At 44.2% G+C, this 15,934-nt stretch overlaps 1 protein-coding gene across 1 annotated transcript in view; it reads left to right on the top strand.

Moving 5' to 3' along the window:
* Pgpep1l (pyroglutamyl-peptidase I like) overlaps positions 1 to 15,934 on the top strand; it is a 30,309-nt gene that overhangs the window by 8,056 nt on the left and 6,319 nt on the right. The gene's annotated exons all lie outside the window — the stretch shown is intronic.

Raw genomic sequence — 15,934 nt, 5'->3', positions numbered from 1 at the left:
GTTGTGAGCCACCATGTGGTTGCTGGGATTTGAACTCCGGACCTTTGGAAGAGCAGTCGGGTGCTCTTACCCACTGAGCCATCTCACCAGCCCGGGCTTTTGCTTTTCCAATCATAAAAAAGCCCAGAGACCCTTGGACTCATTGCCAAACTTTGCTCTGGTACACAAGGTAACAGAGAGGCCAGGACCAGACTTTCATGAACTCCTGGCTTTCTCCAACCAGTATTTGATCAGCAGGACTTCTGCCAAGTCCCCAGTAGTCCCAGACCCTTTTGTTTCTTTCTGCAGCCATAAACAATGGAAAAGAGCCAGACTGCTTCTGGTTTGCCTCTCAGTTTCCCCAGTTGCAAGTAGTGGCATGCAAAAAACTTGCTCAAGTTTTGATGCCTCCATTTCCCCATTTAAATAAATGTGTGTGTGTGTGTGTGTATGACAGTTGAGGAAGTCATGTGAAACCCCAAAGACCGGTTGGGCACGCTGATAGAGCTCACAGGTAGTCCATTCCCACCAGGAGGCTTTTCTGTTTGTCTGGTACACAGCTGCAGACACATGGGATGAGGGTCAGATCAGCACAGGAAGTGGCAGAAGGGAGAGGGTTACCTGAGATGGTTGGGAAACCCCAGGGCTTGGGACTCCTAGTAATCAAAGTCACCTTGGAGGGAAGGCAAGCCAGTGACCACTGGAAGAAAAGTTTGTCTTTGGCCCTTGGGTGGTGTGACTTGACTGGTCAGGTACTTCTTCCATTTGTGCAGTAAAGAAAAGTGGCTAAGGAGGCTCAAGGCTCATTAAGCTTGTGAAGCAAAGCAGACAGACACAGGGACTGGGGCTTCCCTGAAGGCATATAGTCAGACATGCAGACAGCCAAGGATAGCTCTGAAAAGTGCACACACACACACACACATACACATATACACATACACTCACATGCACTACACACACACACACATACACACTATTCCTACACACATATACCACAAACACTATACACATACCACACACATACACTCACACACACTATACACACACCACACACATATACTCACATACACTATACACACACACTCACACATGCACTACACACACACATATACACACATACACTCTCACTCAGGAGCTATAGGCTGAGGAAAGTAAGCATACACTGGAATGGCAGGTAAGGACAAAGTCTGTGTTAAGGGCTGGAGGTATGGCTTAGTTAGTAGAGAACTTGGCTAGCATGCATGTCTGGGTACCATCCCAGCACTACATAAAATCAGGCCTGGTGTTATACCTAGTACTAGCGAAGTAGAGGCAGTAGAATCAGAACTTCAAGGCTATGCTCTGACTGCTGCAGACTCTCATGGAGTTTTTGTGAGAATTTAAAATTCAGACTTCTGGGTTTGGCATGGTGGCCCATACCTTTAATCCCAGCATTCAGGAGGTAGAGGCAGGCAGATTACTGTGAGTTCAAGGCTAGCCTGGTCTGTACAGTGAGTTCCAAGACAGGAATATATATAGAGAGACCCTGTTTCAGAACAAACAAAAATAAAATTCAAACTTCTTACAAAGAAATGTGAACTATCAGTTCCTAGCCTAAGATCACCTAATACACAAGAAAATAAAATACCATGTTTAAAAAAAAAACAATCAGTGAATGCCATTTTAAAAAACAGAATTATAGCCAGGCAGTGGTGGCACATGCCTTTAATAAACCCAGCACTTGGGAGGCAGAGGCAGGCAGATTTTTGAGTTTGAGGCCAGCCTGGTCTACAAAGTGAGTTCCAGGACAGCCAGGGCTACACAGAGAAACCCTGTCTTGAGAAACCAAACCAAACCAATCAAAACAAAAAGCCCAGAATTATAGCCAGATAGTGGTGGTGCACGCCTTTAATCCCAGCACTTGGGAGGCAAAGACAGGCAGATTTTTTAGTTTGAGGCCAGCCTGGTCTACAAAGTGAGTTCCAGGGCAGCCAGGGCTACACAGAGAAACTCTGTCTCGAAAAACAAAAAAACAAACAAACAAACAAACAAACAAAAAACAGTGATAGCAGTCTGAGAAATTAGAACTATAGCTGACTTAAGAGACAGCGTAGATCTGTGGTCAGTGAAAGATACTGGTCACAAGAGACTGTATCACTTGACTCCACTTGTATTAATGTCCCTAGTAAGTAAATATATTGAGAGAGGAAGTAGGTTAGTGGTAGGCTAAGGTGGAAGGACACAGTAAATGAATGTGAAGTTTCCTTAAAGTACATTTATTTATTTGTGTGACCATGTGTGCGTGTCTGTCTGTCTGTCTGTGTGTATGTATGTGTACACCATGGCTTGCCCATGAAGGTCAAAGGACAACAGGTAGGAGCTAGAACTCTCCTTCCCCTGTATTGGACCTAGGGATAGAGCTCACCCCAGACATCGGATTTAGGCATCAGGAACCTTTACCCACTGAGCCTCTCACATACTTCTTTAGGATTCTTTAGGTTGTAATTCAAAGGCTCTGGCACCGATTGCGGTGATGGTTGGTTGTATAACTCTTGATGGTGATGGTTATATAACTGAGCAAACTGAAAGATGTGGAGTTGTAGAATTTAAATAGGGTAAGTGCATGGAATGTGAATAAGCTCTCTCTTAGGAGGAAGATGATAGATAGATAGATAGATAGATAGATAGATAGATAGATAGATGATAGACTTTACCCACATGTACACATACATAGCTGTTCAGAAACAGATGAAGAGAAATTAATAAACTAGAATATAGATATGGAGATATTATTCAAAGGACAATATAAAGATGGGCAAACAAGCATAGAGGGGATAATGTAAATAGTAAAGGAAGTTTTTGTTTAAATAGAATTCCAGAGGAAAAGAACAGCAAGAGTGGAAGAAAGCAATCTTCAAATATACAACTACAATGTGTGGGATTGGAATAGGTTTGGTCCCATAGACTCCTGTGTTTGAATGCTTGGCCCACAAGAAGTGGTACAATTAGGAGGTGTGGCCTTGTTAGATGTTTGACCGTGGTAGAGGAAGTATAACACTGGAGGGGCAGACTTTGAAGTCTCCTATGCTCAAGCTATGCCCATTGTGGCACACAGTTTCCTTCTGTTGCCTGTGGATCAAGATGTAGAACTCTCAGCTCCTTCTCCAGTGCTATGTCTGCCTGGATGTTGCCTTGCTTCCTGCTCTGACAATAATGGACTAAACCTTTAAATTGTAAGCCAGCCGCCAGTTAAATGTTTTCCTTTATAAAAGTTGCCTTGGTCATGGTGTCTCTTCACAGCAATGGAAACCCTAACAAAGGCACAATGGTTAAGAATATTCCAGAGGGACCGGAGAGAGATGGCTCAGTGGTTAAGAGTGGTTCTTCAGAGGTCCTGGAGTTCAATCCCCAGCAACCACATAGTGGCTCACAAACATTTGTAATGAGATCTGATGCCCTCTTCTGGTGTGTCTGAAGACTGTACTCACATTCATAAAATAAATAAATCTTTAAAAAAATTCCAGAATTGATGAAATACTTAAATCCACAGAGATAAAAACAAAGACAATCCACACCTAAACATAGTAGAGTTGGAGACTGCAAAAGACTGACTAAGGCTTTAGAGTAGCCAGAGAGAAGATGACTTACTTACAAAAATGGATACTCTAACTAGTAGTCTAAGGCTAACTTTCTCAAACATAGCAATACAAGCTCAAAAGCAGTACAGTAATAACCTACAGAATGCCAAAATTGTAGCTGCTGAACAGAAACCGTGTACCTAGGAGATCATTCCTCGAGAATAGGGCTGGGGCTGGAGAGATGGCCTCCTGGTTAGGAGCCCTTAGCAGTTATGCCCTTCCTGAGGACCCGAGTCAATTCCCAGCTCCAAAGTGAACCTCTGACCTTTGGGAGCACTCGTGTTCACGCAAGTGAACACATACCTCCCTACACACATATACATAATTAAAATAAAAAATAAATCTTTTTTTTTTTTAAAGAATAAGGCTGAAGTAAAAACATTTTCACGGGCTGGTGAGATGGCTCAGTGGGTAAGAGCACCCGACTGCTCTTCCGAAGGTCCAGAGTTCAAATCCCAGCAACCACATGGTGGCTCACAACCATCCGTAACGAGATCTGGCGCCCTCTTCTGGAGTGACTGAAGACAGCTACAGTGTACTTACATATAATAAATAAATAAATAAATCTTTAAAAAAAAAAACATTTTCACAAAAATAAATGCCAGGTTTACTCTCAGAAGGACAACACAAGGGGACTATAAAAGGAACACTTGTCAGAAGAGAAGAAAATTATCACAAAAATGGTGTCTTAAGTCAGAGTTTTATTGCTGTGAAGAGACACCGTGACTACAAAATTGGGGGTGGCTTATAGTTTCAGAGGTTTAGTCCATTATTGTCATGACAAGAAACATGGAGGTAGGCAGGCAGACAAGGGGCAGGAGAAGGAGCTGCAAGTTCTACATCTTGATCCACAGGCAGCAAAAGGAGACTATGTGCTATACTGTGCATACCTCAAGCATAAGAGACCTCAAAGCCTAGCCCCATAGTGACTCAATTTCTCCAACAAAGCCATACCTATCCAACAAGGCCACGCCTCTTAATATAGTGCTTAATATTGCTGCTCTCTATGGACCAAGCATTCAAACACAGGAGTCTAGAGTCTATGGGGGCCATTCCTATTCCAACCACTGCAGATGGTATAGAAATCACTGGGAGGCCGGGCAGTGGTGGCGCAGGCCTTTAATCCTAGCACTTGGGAGGCAGAGGCAGGCGGATCTCTGAGTTTGAGGCCAGCCTGGTCTACAGAGTGAGTTCCAGGACAGCCAGGGATACACAGAGAAACCCTGTCTCGAGAAAACAAAACAAAACAAAAAATTGAGGAGACAAAACAAAACAAAAAATTTCTTAGTTCGAGGCCAGGCTGGTCTACAAAGTGAGTTCCAGGACAGCCAGGGCTATACAGAGAAACCCTGTCTCAAAAAACAAAAAACAAAAACAAAAACAAAACAGAAAGAAAGAAAGAAATCAATCAATCAATCAATCAATCACTGGGAAATGGTGTGTCTGAGGATAGAAATCTGTACCAGCACCATGCAGTGATGGCACACACTTTTAATCCCAGTACTCAAGATCTGGTGGATGTCTGAGTTAAAGGCCAGCCTTGTGTACAGAGTGAATTCCAGATCAACCAAGGCTACATAGAAAAACCCTGTCTTGAATATCAAAACAACAAACAAACATAAAGTCCATATCAGCATTGTTTGTAACATGTAATAGTAGTAGTTCATAATTCCAGGCTTAGCAAAAGGATGGAACTAAAATTCACAACAGTCAAAGGGTCGGTGGTCTTCTCTCTCCAGTGCCTGTCATCGTGGGTGAACTTCAAGCAGAAGCTCATCTCCACCATCTCTTCAGTGACAGGTTCTGGAGCAGGCTCTGCTCAATCTTCTTGCTTCTAATAGGACCAAAGGATGGTGACTAGAACAGGAACCTAGGTAACAGCCAACCACACACCTGCATCGGCACCTGGAAAGTGAGGGTCCCCAGATGGCTGGGCCATGCCCAGGCTCTTGGTACCCCAATTGGCCTTCCTTTTGGCCTCTGGACTCTAGGTCTTGCATCTATTCCCCCTTCCTTGTATTCTTCCTTTGGACAGAGTTGGTTGCAAACTCTTTGCCGTCAATGTGCAGGGTTGTTTCGTCCCCACGGGTCAACTCAGGTTATCCTGTGTCCTGTCTAACACCTCAGTGGACTCTATTTTTGGTTCAGCATCTTCCTATTTGGTTTTCAGTAGTCACTGAAAGTGCTGGCAAACAGTTAACAGTGTCTTTAGTAGGAATGGTTATCTAAGGGACCATACTAGGTAAAGGGCTGAGGTACTTCATATACATAACATACCCTGACTGCTGTAAAGATAGAAAATCAGGCTGAGATGCCCTACACAGTCTGTGTCTGTATAAGCTACACACTTTCTGTAATGGCCAGCATGAATGTATCTTTATCCCATAGAGGGCCTGGCCTGGAGCATGTGTTCCAGGGACGGAATCACTTGGGGCAGGAATGAATAATTTTCTTTCTATCCTCTTGCATTCTTCCAGTAAAATTAAAGCTTATCGCTATCATGTATGTTCCCAAGCAATGTTTAATTATCTGTAATAAGCTTTGTGTCTGAGACTGCATGGATTACAGATGGGAAAGGAAAAAAAAAAGTGTTTATTTCCACAGTGTCTCACTTCCAAGAATGAGGTGAGCTATTGACAAACCATCACATGAAGACATTTTCTTTTTGCTGCAGCCACTCATAAATGGGAGAAGAATGTTGAAAGGAAAAGAAAATGTAGGGGCTGGAGAGATGGCTCAATGGTTAAGAGCACTGGCAGCTATTACAGAGGTCCTGAGTTCAATTCCCAGCAACCACATGGTGGCTCACAACCATCTGTTACAGGATCTGATGCCCTCCTCTGGTATGTCTGAACACAGCAAGTGTGTGCTCACATAAAATAAAAAAATAAATCTTAAAAAAAAAAAGAAAAGAAAATGCAGAAAAACAATATGAAGTCTAAAAGTTCACAGCAAAAGAGGCATTTTCTGCAAAGTTCCCAAGCAAGTGACTCCATGCTGTTGATCAGCATTGTGAGCCTTCGTGTTCAACATTGAGCTACTCCATCTCTCCTCCACAAGCCCAACGTTCCTTCAGTGACATATGCAGCAGCTGCATCATCATTGCCCATGATCTAGGTTCTAGGCTCTCGGTGTGGTGGATTGAATAAGAATGGCTCCCATAGACCCATGTCAGGGAATGATGGCATTAGGAGCTGTGGCCTTGTGGGAGGAAGTATGTCACTGAGGGTGGGCTAATAATATAGAAGTTAGTACCAAAGACTGGGGTTTTTGCTGCCCTAGGCTGGACCAAGTTTCTTGTTGGTGGAATGTGGACTTTGGATTAGAAAAATAGTTGAATGGTTCAAGTAGAGCATCACAGGCCATACTGGTAGGACCATGGAAGATGGTGCTGAGGGTGATATGAATTATGGGGTACACAGGTTTTAGAGGAGAAGAATTGTAGGCCTAGATTTTTCAAACCCTACTTTTTTTTTTTTTTTGGTTTTTCGAGACAGGGTTTCTCTGTGTAGCCTTGGCTGTCCTGGCACTCACTTTGTAGACCAGGCTGGCCTCGAACTCAGAAATCCGCCTGCCTCTGCCTCCCGAGTGCTGGGATTAAAGGCGTGCGCCACCATGCCCGGCCAAACCCTACTTTTAATAAGGGTTCTTAAATGCTTTATCCTCTCTTCTAGCCCACCACCCACCAGAAGGAGTGGAAAGGAAAGGTTAATAGAGCAAAGGAGGGTGTGGATCTGTTTAGAAAAAGTTCTTTGGAGCAAATCCAATCTGTGTTACCAGGATATCAGCAGTACAGTTCACTCAGAACAGCAGCGGCAGCTCGATCCACTTGCAAACACCATTCAAGAATCAGCAATGGCAGGTCAATCCAGAAGAAACCTCGAGGCTCTGCCAAGTACAAGGAAGCAGCAGCAAGAAGCTGCCAGAAAGTACACCACCAGAATTTCTTTTGTGGTATTTCTGTCTATGAAGTCATAACAAATGATGACTAGTAAAGAATGGCAAGGCAAGGGGCTGGTGAGATGGCTCAGCAGGTAAGAGCACTGACTGCTCTTCCGAAGGTACTGAATTCAAATCCCAGCAACCACGTGGTGGCTTACAACCACCCGTAATGAGATCTGATGCCCTCTTCTGGTGTGTCTCAAGTCAGCTACAGTGTACTTATATATAATAATAATAAATTAAAAAAAAAAAAGAATGGCAAGGCAAACCAAGCCATACAGCTTCATCCGTGAAAACCAGTGTCAGCAAAACCCAATGATGACCAGCAAAGAACGGTAATGTGTACCAATACCACACAGTATCGTTCACCTTTCCAAACATCACATTCTTGTTCTCTCAAGTGTCAGCTTTAGCAAAACATCACATGCCCTTTGCCTAGACTGCTTCTAGAAAACCACCGTGTATCTGTTCTCAGCAAAACATCCTCCCACATGTCTGCTTCAGCAAAAACATCCTCTCATAAGACAGTCTCCAGAAAGAAAAAATAAATCACATGACACGACTGCGTCTCCAAAGAAGCCAGAAATTTCCAATTCAAAGAGTACTAGTATGCAACCTAGAGACCATTCTTGTGATATTTTGACAAAGATCGTGGGTACATTCTGCCCTTGTCGTGCACACACACACACACACAAATCTGCCTGAGGTTAAATAGAAGAGTTATAAATGAACATCTTTAGAAGATTTGTCTCTAGGAGATTTCCAAAAAGTTTAGTATTGACTTTGTTGCTTGGTTATTAGTGACCATACTTATGCAGATCTGTAACGAAGAGGACCAAGCTAAACAAGGAACATACAGAATGTACAGTTTGAGGAGGAAAGGAGCCCAGGGAAGTGTAATGGAGTCAAGTCCAGTGCTTGAGGAGATAAACCTGCTGTTAAATGGAAAGGAGAAGTGGTGACCTCAAGCCTGGACTCTACCTAGCTAAGCCTCCAACTTCTGAGAAGTAATCAAAGAAAAGTTTAGAACTGGGTATAGCTGAATTACCTTGAATCCTAGCAGCACTCATGAGACAGAGGCAGCAGGCAGGTCACTGAGTTCAAGGCCAGCCTGGTGTACAGATGGGATTCCAGGACAGCCAAGCTTAGGCAGTGAAGGAAACCACTGAAAACAGAAAGCTGGTGAAGATGGATTTGAATGAAGAGGCACATTCCAGGCCCAGCAGCAGCAGAACTTGGTAGCTTTGGCCATATTGCTCTGGCTTTAGAGTCAAGGGTACAAAAAAAAAAAAAAAAAAAAAAAAAGAGTTATGGAATCTCCCTCCATGACTAAGGAAAGCTGATGGGGCCTGGTGTGTGTCAGGGATGTCTCAGCATGGAGACCCAGAGACCTTTGCTTGAAGTCGTGAAGGTAAAACCTGGATTGCTGTGATAGTTTGAATGCTTGGCCATAGGGAGTGGCACTATTGGGAGGTGTGGCCTTATTGAAGGAAGTGTGGCCTTGTTAGAGGAAGTGTGTCACTGTGGAGACAGGGCTTGGAAGTCATATATGCTCAAGCTCTGTTCTGTGTGACATACATTCTTCTTCTGATGCCTTCAGATCAATATGTAAAGCCCTCAGCTCCTCCAGCACAAATGTCTCCTTGGATGCTGCCATCCTTCCCGCCATGATGATAATGGAGTGAACCTCTGAAACTGTAAGTCAGCCCCAATTAAATGTTATAAGAGTTGCCATGGACATGGTATCTATCCACAGTGATGGAAAACCTAACTCAGACGATTGCCCCGGAGAGCCCCCAAGATGTTGGATATGCCAGAGTCATGGGATTTGTGAAGAGGGATGCTGTTAACAGGGAGTGGAACTGGCCCAAGAGAAATAACTGTGTTGCAGTCAACAAAGTTGAAGAGTTGGAGATCTGAAGAGTGCTTTGACACCAGGCACGGAGATGCAGAGTTTGGAGTTTACACAGCTGTTTTTTGGTCTTGCTTTTTGTCCAGTATTTCCCCTTTCCTCCCTTTTGGGATGGTGATAGATATCCTGTATATGTTGGAAGTATGTGATCTTGATTTTGATTTTATTCCAGATCATAGTTAAGAGCTTGCCATAAGTCTTAGAACAGACTTTGGACTTTTAAGCAGGGTTAAGACTGATATACTGTGGAGACTTTTGAGGTAGGATTGAATGCATTTCTGGATTATGATATGGCTACAAGTCTGTGGGGACTGGGATATAGAATGTGGTGGCTTGAAAAAGAATGGCCCCCACAGACACATACTTGAATGTTAAGGGGTATCATTAGGAGGTGTGGCCTTGTTGGAGTAGGTGTGGCTTTATTAGAGGAAGTATATTATTGGGTTTGGGGGGTGGTGAGCTTTGGGTTTTAAATGCCCAAATCTGGCCCAGTGGCTCTCTGCCTTCCTATTGACTCCCAAACTGGATATAGAATCCTCAGCTTCTTCTCCAGCACCATGTCTGCCTGCATGCTGCCATGCTTCCTGCCATGATGATAATGGGCTAAACCTCTGAATTGTAAGCCATCCCCAATTAGTTTTTCCCCTTTATGAGAGCTGCCAGGTGGTGATACTAGGTATTCCAGTTTTGGAGTCAGAAATGCTGCAGATTCATTCCAAAGAATTGTCTTTGCTTTTTTTTTTTTTTTAAAGTTTTGTCTTTGTGTATGCCTGTATGAGGAGGTCAGATCTTTTGAGACTGGAGTTACAGGCAATTGTAAGCTGCCATATGGGTACTGGGAATTGAACCCAGGTCCTCTGAAAAAGCAGCCAGTTCTCTTAACCACTGAGCCATCTCTTCAGTCCCATTCCAATGAAATTTTGAGAAGCTTTTCTAGAAGTGCCTGAACCCAGAAAGACAATAAAAACAGTTGTTCTCAACCTGTGAGTTGAGACACCTTTGGGGGTTGCATATCAGATATTTATTTACATTGATTCACAACAATTGCAAAACTTTCAGTTATGAAGTCACAATGAAATAATTTTATGGTTGGGGGGTGTCATTACAACATGAGGAACTGTGTTAAAAGGTCACAGCATTAGGCAGGTTGAGAATTACTGCAACAAAAGAAGAATTTGGGGGTCTGGAGAGATGGCTCAGCGGTTAAGAGCGCCGACTGCTCTTCCAAAGGTCCTGAGTTCAAATCCCAACAACCACAGAAAACAGCTACACTGTGCTTACATATAATAAATAAATAAATATTAAAAAAAATCTTAAAAAAAAAAAAAGAAGGATTTTGTGCCAGGTGGTAGTGAAGGCAGAAGCAGGCAGATCTCTGAGTTTGAGGCCAGCCTGGTCTTCAGAGTGAGTTCCAGGACAGCCAAGGCTATACAGAGAAACCTTGTCTCAAAAAAAAAAAAAAAAAAAACCAAGACAAACAAACAAAAATAAGGTATTTGTAAAACATACCCTAGATCCGTTGTGCTAAGACATAACAGCATTCCAAATATACATAGCCCAAGTTGCCAAGGGGTTAAAGCTCTTATCAGCTTTGATGAGCTTGATATAAGGGGAATTTCCCTTTACCCCCAAAGATGAAGTGGTCTTACCCTCCTTCCATGCTGTTTGCTTGTTAGTTTATAGGTTTATTTTTATTTTATGTATGTGTGTGTTTTGCCTGAGTATATGCTGTGTACCTTGAGTGTACTTAGTACATGAGGAGTCCAGAAGAGGGCGCCACATCCCACAGAACTGGAGTTACAGATGATTGTGAGCTGCTGTGTGGGTGCTAGGAATTAAACCTGGGTCCTCTGGGAAAGCAGCCAGTGCTCTTAACTGATGAGCCATCTCTCCAGCCCCTTCCATGCTTCTTTAAAAAGCAGTAATAGTGAAGAGAGTACAAGGTCGTGCATCAGGACAGTAACACCCCCAACCCATTTCTGTAACAAGTCAGAGTAAGATGACAGATCTTTCAAAGGGACACCAGCAACTGCCTGGGCCCTTCCTGTAGGTCCCCCTAAACTTCACTTTAGTCTGGAGAAATTCCAGGGCTCTCAGCTTACTCCAGAGAGCTAGAAAGAGAAGCTTTTCTTTTCTCGTTTTCCATTTGTGTTTATAACATAAACTTTTAATTTCACTGGGAAGACATTCAAGCAGAGGTCGCAAGTTCTACCACTCAGAACACATATACAGAGCTGGGCATATTGACATGCGCATGAAATGCAATGGAGATGGGCATATTGACATGCACATGAAATGCAATGGAGATAGAGAGACACAAGGATCCCTGGTATTTGCTGGCCACCCAGACTGGTGGAACCAGCAGGCTCCAGGTAGCTTCCCAACCATTTCCCCATCTTTGGGTCCATTGTTGCCTGTCTGAATATCTTTGCAGATAGTTTTTAGAGGGGGAATACAGCAAGTAAGCAGAATGGTGCAGGGTACAGCCTGGAAAGTGGAGAAACATCCCAGAGAGACACAGCCTTGCAAGGCTGGTCCAGGGTGTGGGCAGTGTACAGCTGTGACTGCAGATGTCAGCACAGGTACCTGATTCATGGCAACCACAGGTTGGGAGGGCCCCTACAGATGTTGGAGCCCCAGGTCTGACAATCCCAATGGGGTGATTTGTGACGTTTGTAATAAGATCAGATGTGAGGGTAGAGGTGAAAGAGAGGGCCCGGGTCGCCTTCTAGACCTGTCTTTGGAATCTGAGTTCAGACTGGACATTTTGGGGGCTCATTTCCAGGGTCACTCTCCTGTGCTCTGCTCCCATATTCATGGGAAGAGCACTCCCATGCTGGCAGAACATGAGGCCCAGGAAGAAGACATGGGGCTCTCCATATCTCAACCCCAGAGACCTAGTGCCAAGCAATTATTGCTCCTAGCAGCCAAAACCATGTAAGAAACTGCCCCATTCTGGTGAAGAGTAAGGTGCATCTGACCGTGACTGCCACCCACTGTCAGGAGGCCAAAGCATTTCTTTAGCAGCTCCTCGAGTCAATGAAATACTGAGTGTACTGAGGACGAGGGCAGCAGATGTCCCTTCTCATCTGTGGTTTCAGTGAACAGAGGTCAACCAGGATCCAAAAAGCAGCATGTGGAAACTCCCAGAAAGAAACCAGAAAGGCGCTTGATGGTCACGAGACTGGACACACTGCCAGAGTCGCGTGACCAGCGTCAGCAAAAGCTTTCAAGTGACTTCCACGGAATCACATTTACAACGACGTACGGAAGAAGGGCAGTTACTTAACAGATGCCCACCTAACTTTTAGTACAGCTAATAAGTCACAGATGCCTGCAGTACTCCCAGAACAGAGGGGCCTTAGTAGTCAGGCCCCACCCAGGAGGCAGGAAGAAAAGCATGCAGGAATCAAACCATAGCCTTAAGTATAAAATGAACATCCAGGAGCCTAAACCACTCTAAAGAAAATTACATAGATCCTCTATGTAAATTAGGGAGCAGGAGAGGGAGCTTTAAGCTGCTTCTGCAGGTGCATAAATTAAGCAGGTACTTCGGGCCCTATGGAGAACTCAATCCTCCTCTTCAGATGCTGGCTGCACCCGGACTTCCTGCCACAGGATCCCTGCTATGAAGTGAGTGCAGGAAAGAGCAGTTTTATAGTGAAGATGCCTGAGAGACTTCCAGGCCAGGTGATCCAAGTCAACACCTACAGTGACAAGTCTTGTTGATGGTTTGTACCCTTGAAATATTATCATGAGAAGGGCACTCTATGCCTCTAGAGTCTTCCTTCCCCAACCCTAGAGCCCAGTCTGATCTGAGACGAGCAGGAGACAGATTCCAGGGAAGGCACAAGCTCTACAGTGTCTGGCCAGTGTTCCATAGTACCGTCAAAGTCATTAAACACAAGAAAGAACTGTAGGAGATGGAACAATGTGTTGTGATGACCTAGATGGACCTTAAAGGACTGCAGTTTGTGTGTGTGTGGGGGGGGGGGGCGGGGAACTAAGGAACCTGGGTAAACGATGCGGTCCTTACCACTCTTCTATCCATCAAAATGTTTATCATGTCTCTGCGTGGTGGTGCACGCCTTTTAATCCCAGTACTCAGGAAGCAGAGACAAGAGGATCTCTGAGTTTGAGGCCAGCCTGGTCTATAGAGTTCAGGGCTACACAGAAAGACCCTGCCTTGAAACCAACCAACCAACCAACCAATGAACCACCCATAACACACAGATTTTTGTTGTGTGTGTGTGCTTTTGCTGGAACCTCCCTCTCTTTTCTCAGTTTTAAGACTCCAGAACTGAAGTGAGAACAGCTGGACATGGTAGTGTGTGCTTGGGATCCCAGCAATGGGGAGGAGGAGACAGGACTTTCCTGGCATTTATTGGTAAGCTAGCCTAACTTACCCTAGGTGAGCGCCAGGCCAGTGAGAGACCCTGTATTAAAAAAAAGGGCGGGGGGGAAGATGTTAAAAGACACCTAAGGTTGTCCTCTGGCCTCCACATGCATGTACAGACATATGCACACATGTGTGTGCACACATGACTGTTTCCTCTTGTTTATCACCTGTCCCTATGATTTGAGAGAACTGTAGTAGACTTTCACATACAGAAGTGGATTGGCTTGGTTAAAAATCTTAGTTCCACTACTGGCCTGTGTAAAAGATGGGGAATCTCTGCTGAGCTAAGCCATGTGCTATGAGTACAGTCTCTCTCCAGGCCAGACCTCTACTAAAAAACATCCCAACAACAACAGCAGCAGCAGCAGCAACAACAACAACAACAGCAGCAGCAACAACAACAGCAGCAGCAACAACAACAACAACAACAACATCTTTTGCAGGAAGGTGTTGGTGAAGGCCATAGTTTAAAAATGGTGTTACATATACACACCATGAAGTTCAGAGAGTCCATTCACAACACTATTTGACCTGCAGCATGATTTGTTTCTGGAACTTTCCCACTCCACTCTTGCCTCCTTTCCCCAGGTCCTGGTGACTATTATTATTTTGTATCCATACTGTTGCACAGCAAGTGTCTAGAACTTCTGAATCTGCAGAACAGACACTCTACTCATTTAACCATGGGCTCCCCTTCCCCCTCCCCCACCCCACCCCTCCCCCTCCCCCTGGCTTCTGATGACCACCACTCTACTTCCCATCTCTCCCTCGTTGGCTGTTAGCTACTTAGTGGAAGTGGAACTATACTGACTCTTGTGATTGGCTTACTTGGCTTAGTATAATGTTTTCAAGGTTCAACCATGTCATTGAGTGCACCAGCACATTCCTAAAACCCTGGCACTCAGGAGGCTGAGGTAGGGGAACCCAGACCAATGGTTTTCAACCTTCCTCATGTTGCGGTGACCCCACAACCAAATTTCTGTTCTTACTTCATAGCAGTAATTTTGCTAATGCTATGGATCATAGTATAAATATTTTTGGAGATAGAGGTTTGCCAAAGGGGGTCTCAATCCACAGGTTAAGAACTTCTGATTTAGACTTTTAGTTCAGGCCAAATTACACAGTGAGAGCCTATCTTTTTCATTTCCTAATTTGAAAGAAGGAAGGAAGGAAGGAAGGAAGGAAGGGAGGGAGGGAGGGAGGGAGGGAGAGAGAGAGAGAGAGAGAGAGAGAGAGAGAGGAAAGAGAGAAAGAAAGAGAGAGAGAGAAAAGGCTAGGTGTGGTACAGCTCCCTGCAGCTCTGTGAGGCACAGGCATAGTACATGGTCTTCCCACTTCAGCCGCCTAGTGAATTTGAGGCCAGCCTGAGAGATAAGAGACCCTGCCTTAAAAAAACAAAATAGACAATCAGCTTAGTGGGTAAAAGTGTTTGTGACCAAAGCTGCCAACCCTTGTTGGATCCCCAGAACTCACATGGTGGAAGGAGAAAACCTCAGACAGACAGACAGACAGACAGACAAAATGAGTAAGTACATTAACATGTTTAAATTAAAAAATGGAAGGGGCAGAAAGGGGAAGGAAGCATATGGCGTCTTTTGTTTCTTTGTTTTGTGTGTGTGTATTTATGTATATATGTGTGTATATGTATGTATGCATGTATATATGTATGTATTAGAGACAAGGTTTCTCTGTGTAGCTCTGGCTGTCCTGAAACTTGCTCTAGGGATGAAATGCATGCACACCCCCCTCCCCCAGCTGAAACTGACAGTCTGATTCCCTATTGTGCCTGTGTTTCTTACCAGCTCATCCTCTGCCAGACACTTGGATGGCATCTTCTATGCCACTGTGAACAGAGCTGCAAGCTTTCATTTTGGGGGTATATACTCAGAAGTGGGGGTACTGGGTCATATGACCAGTCAGAGATTGTTTAGGAACTAACAAGTTCTCTACATATTTAGAAATACTATTTCTCCTTCTTTTTCTTCTTCTTTTTCTTCTTCTTTTTCTTCTTCTTCTTCTTCTTCTTCTTCTTCTTCTTCTTCTTCTTCTTCTTCTTCTTCTTCTTCTTCTTCTTCTTCTTCTTCT

Source organism: Mus caroli, chromosome 7 (genome assembly GCF_900094665.2).
Source record: "Mus caroli chromosome 7, CAROLI_EIJ_v1.1, whole genome shotgun sequence".
NCBI classification, from domain to species: domain Eukaryota; kingdom Metazoa; phylum Chordata; class Mammalia; order Rodentia; family Muridae; genus Mus; species Mus caroli.
This window is presented reverse-complemented; position numbering and strand designations above follow the sequence as displayed.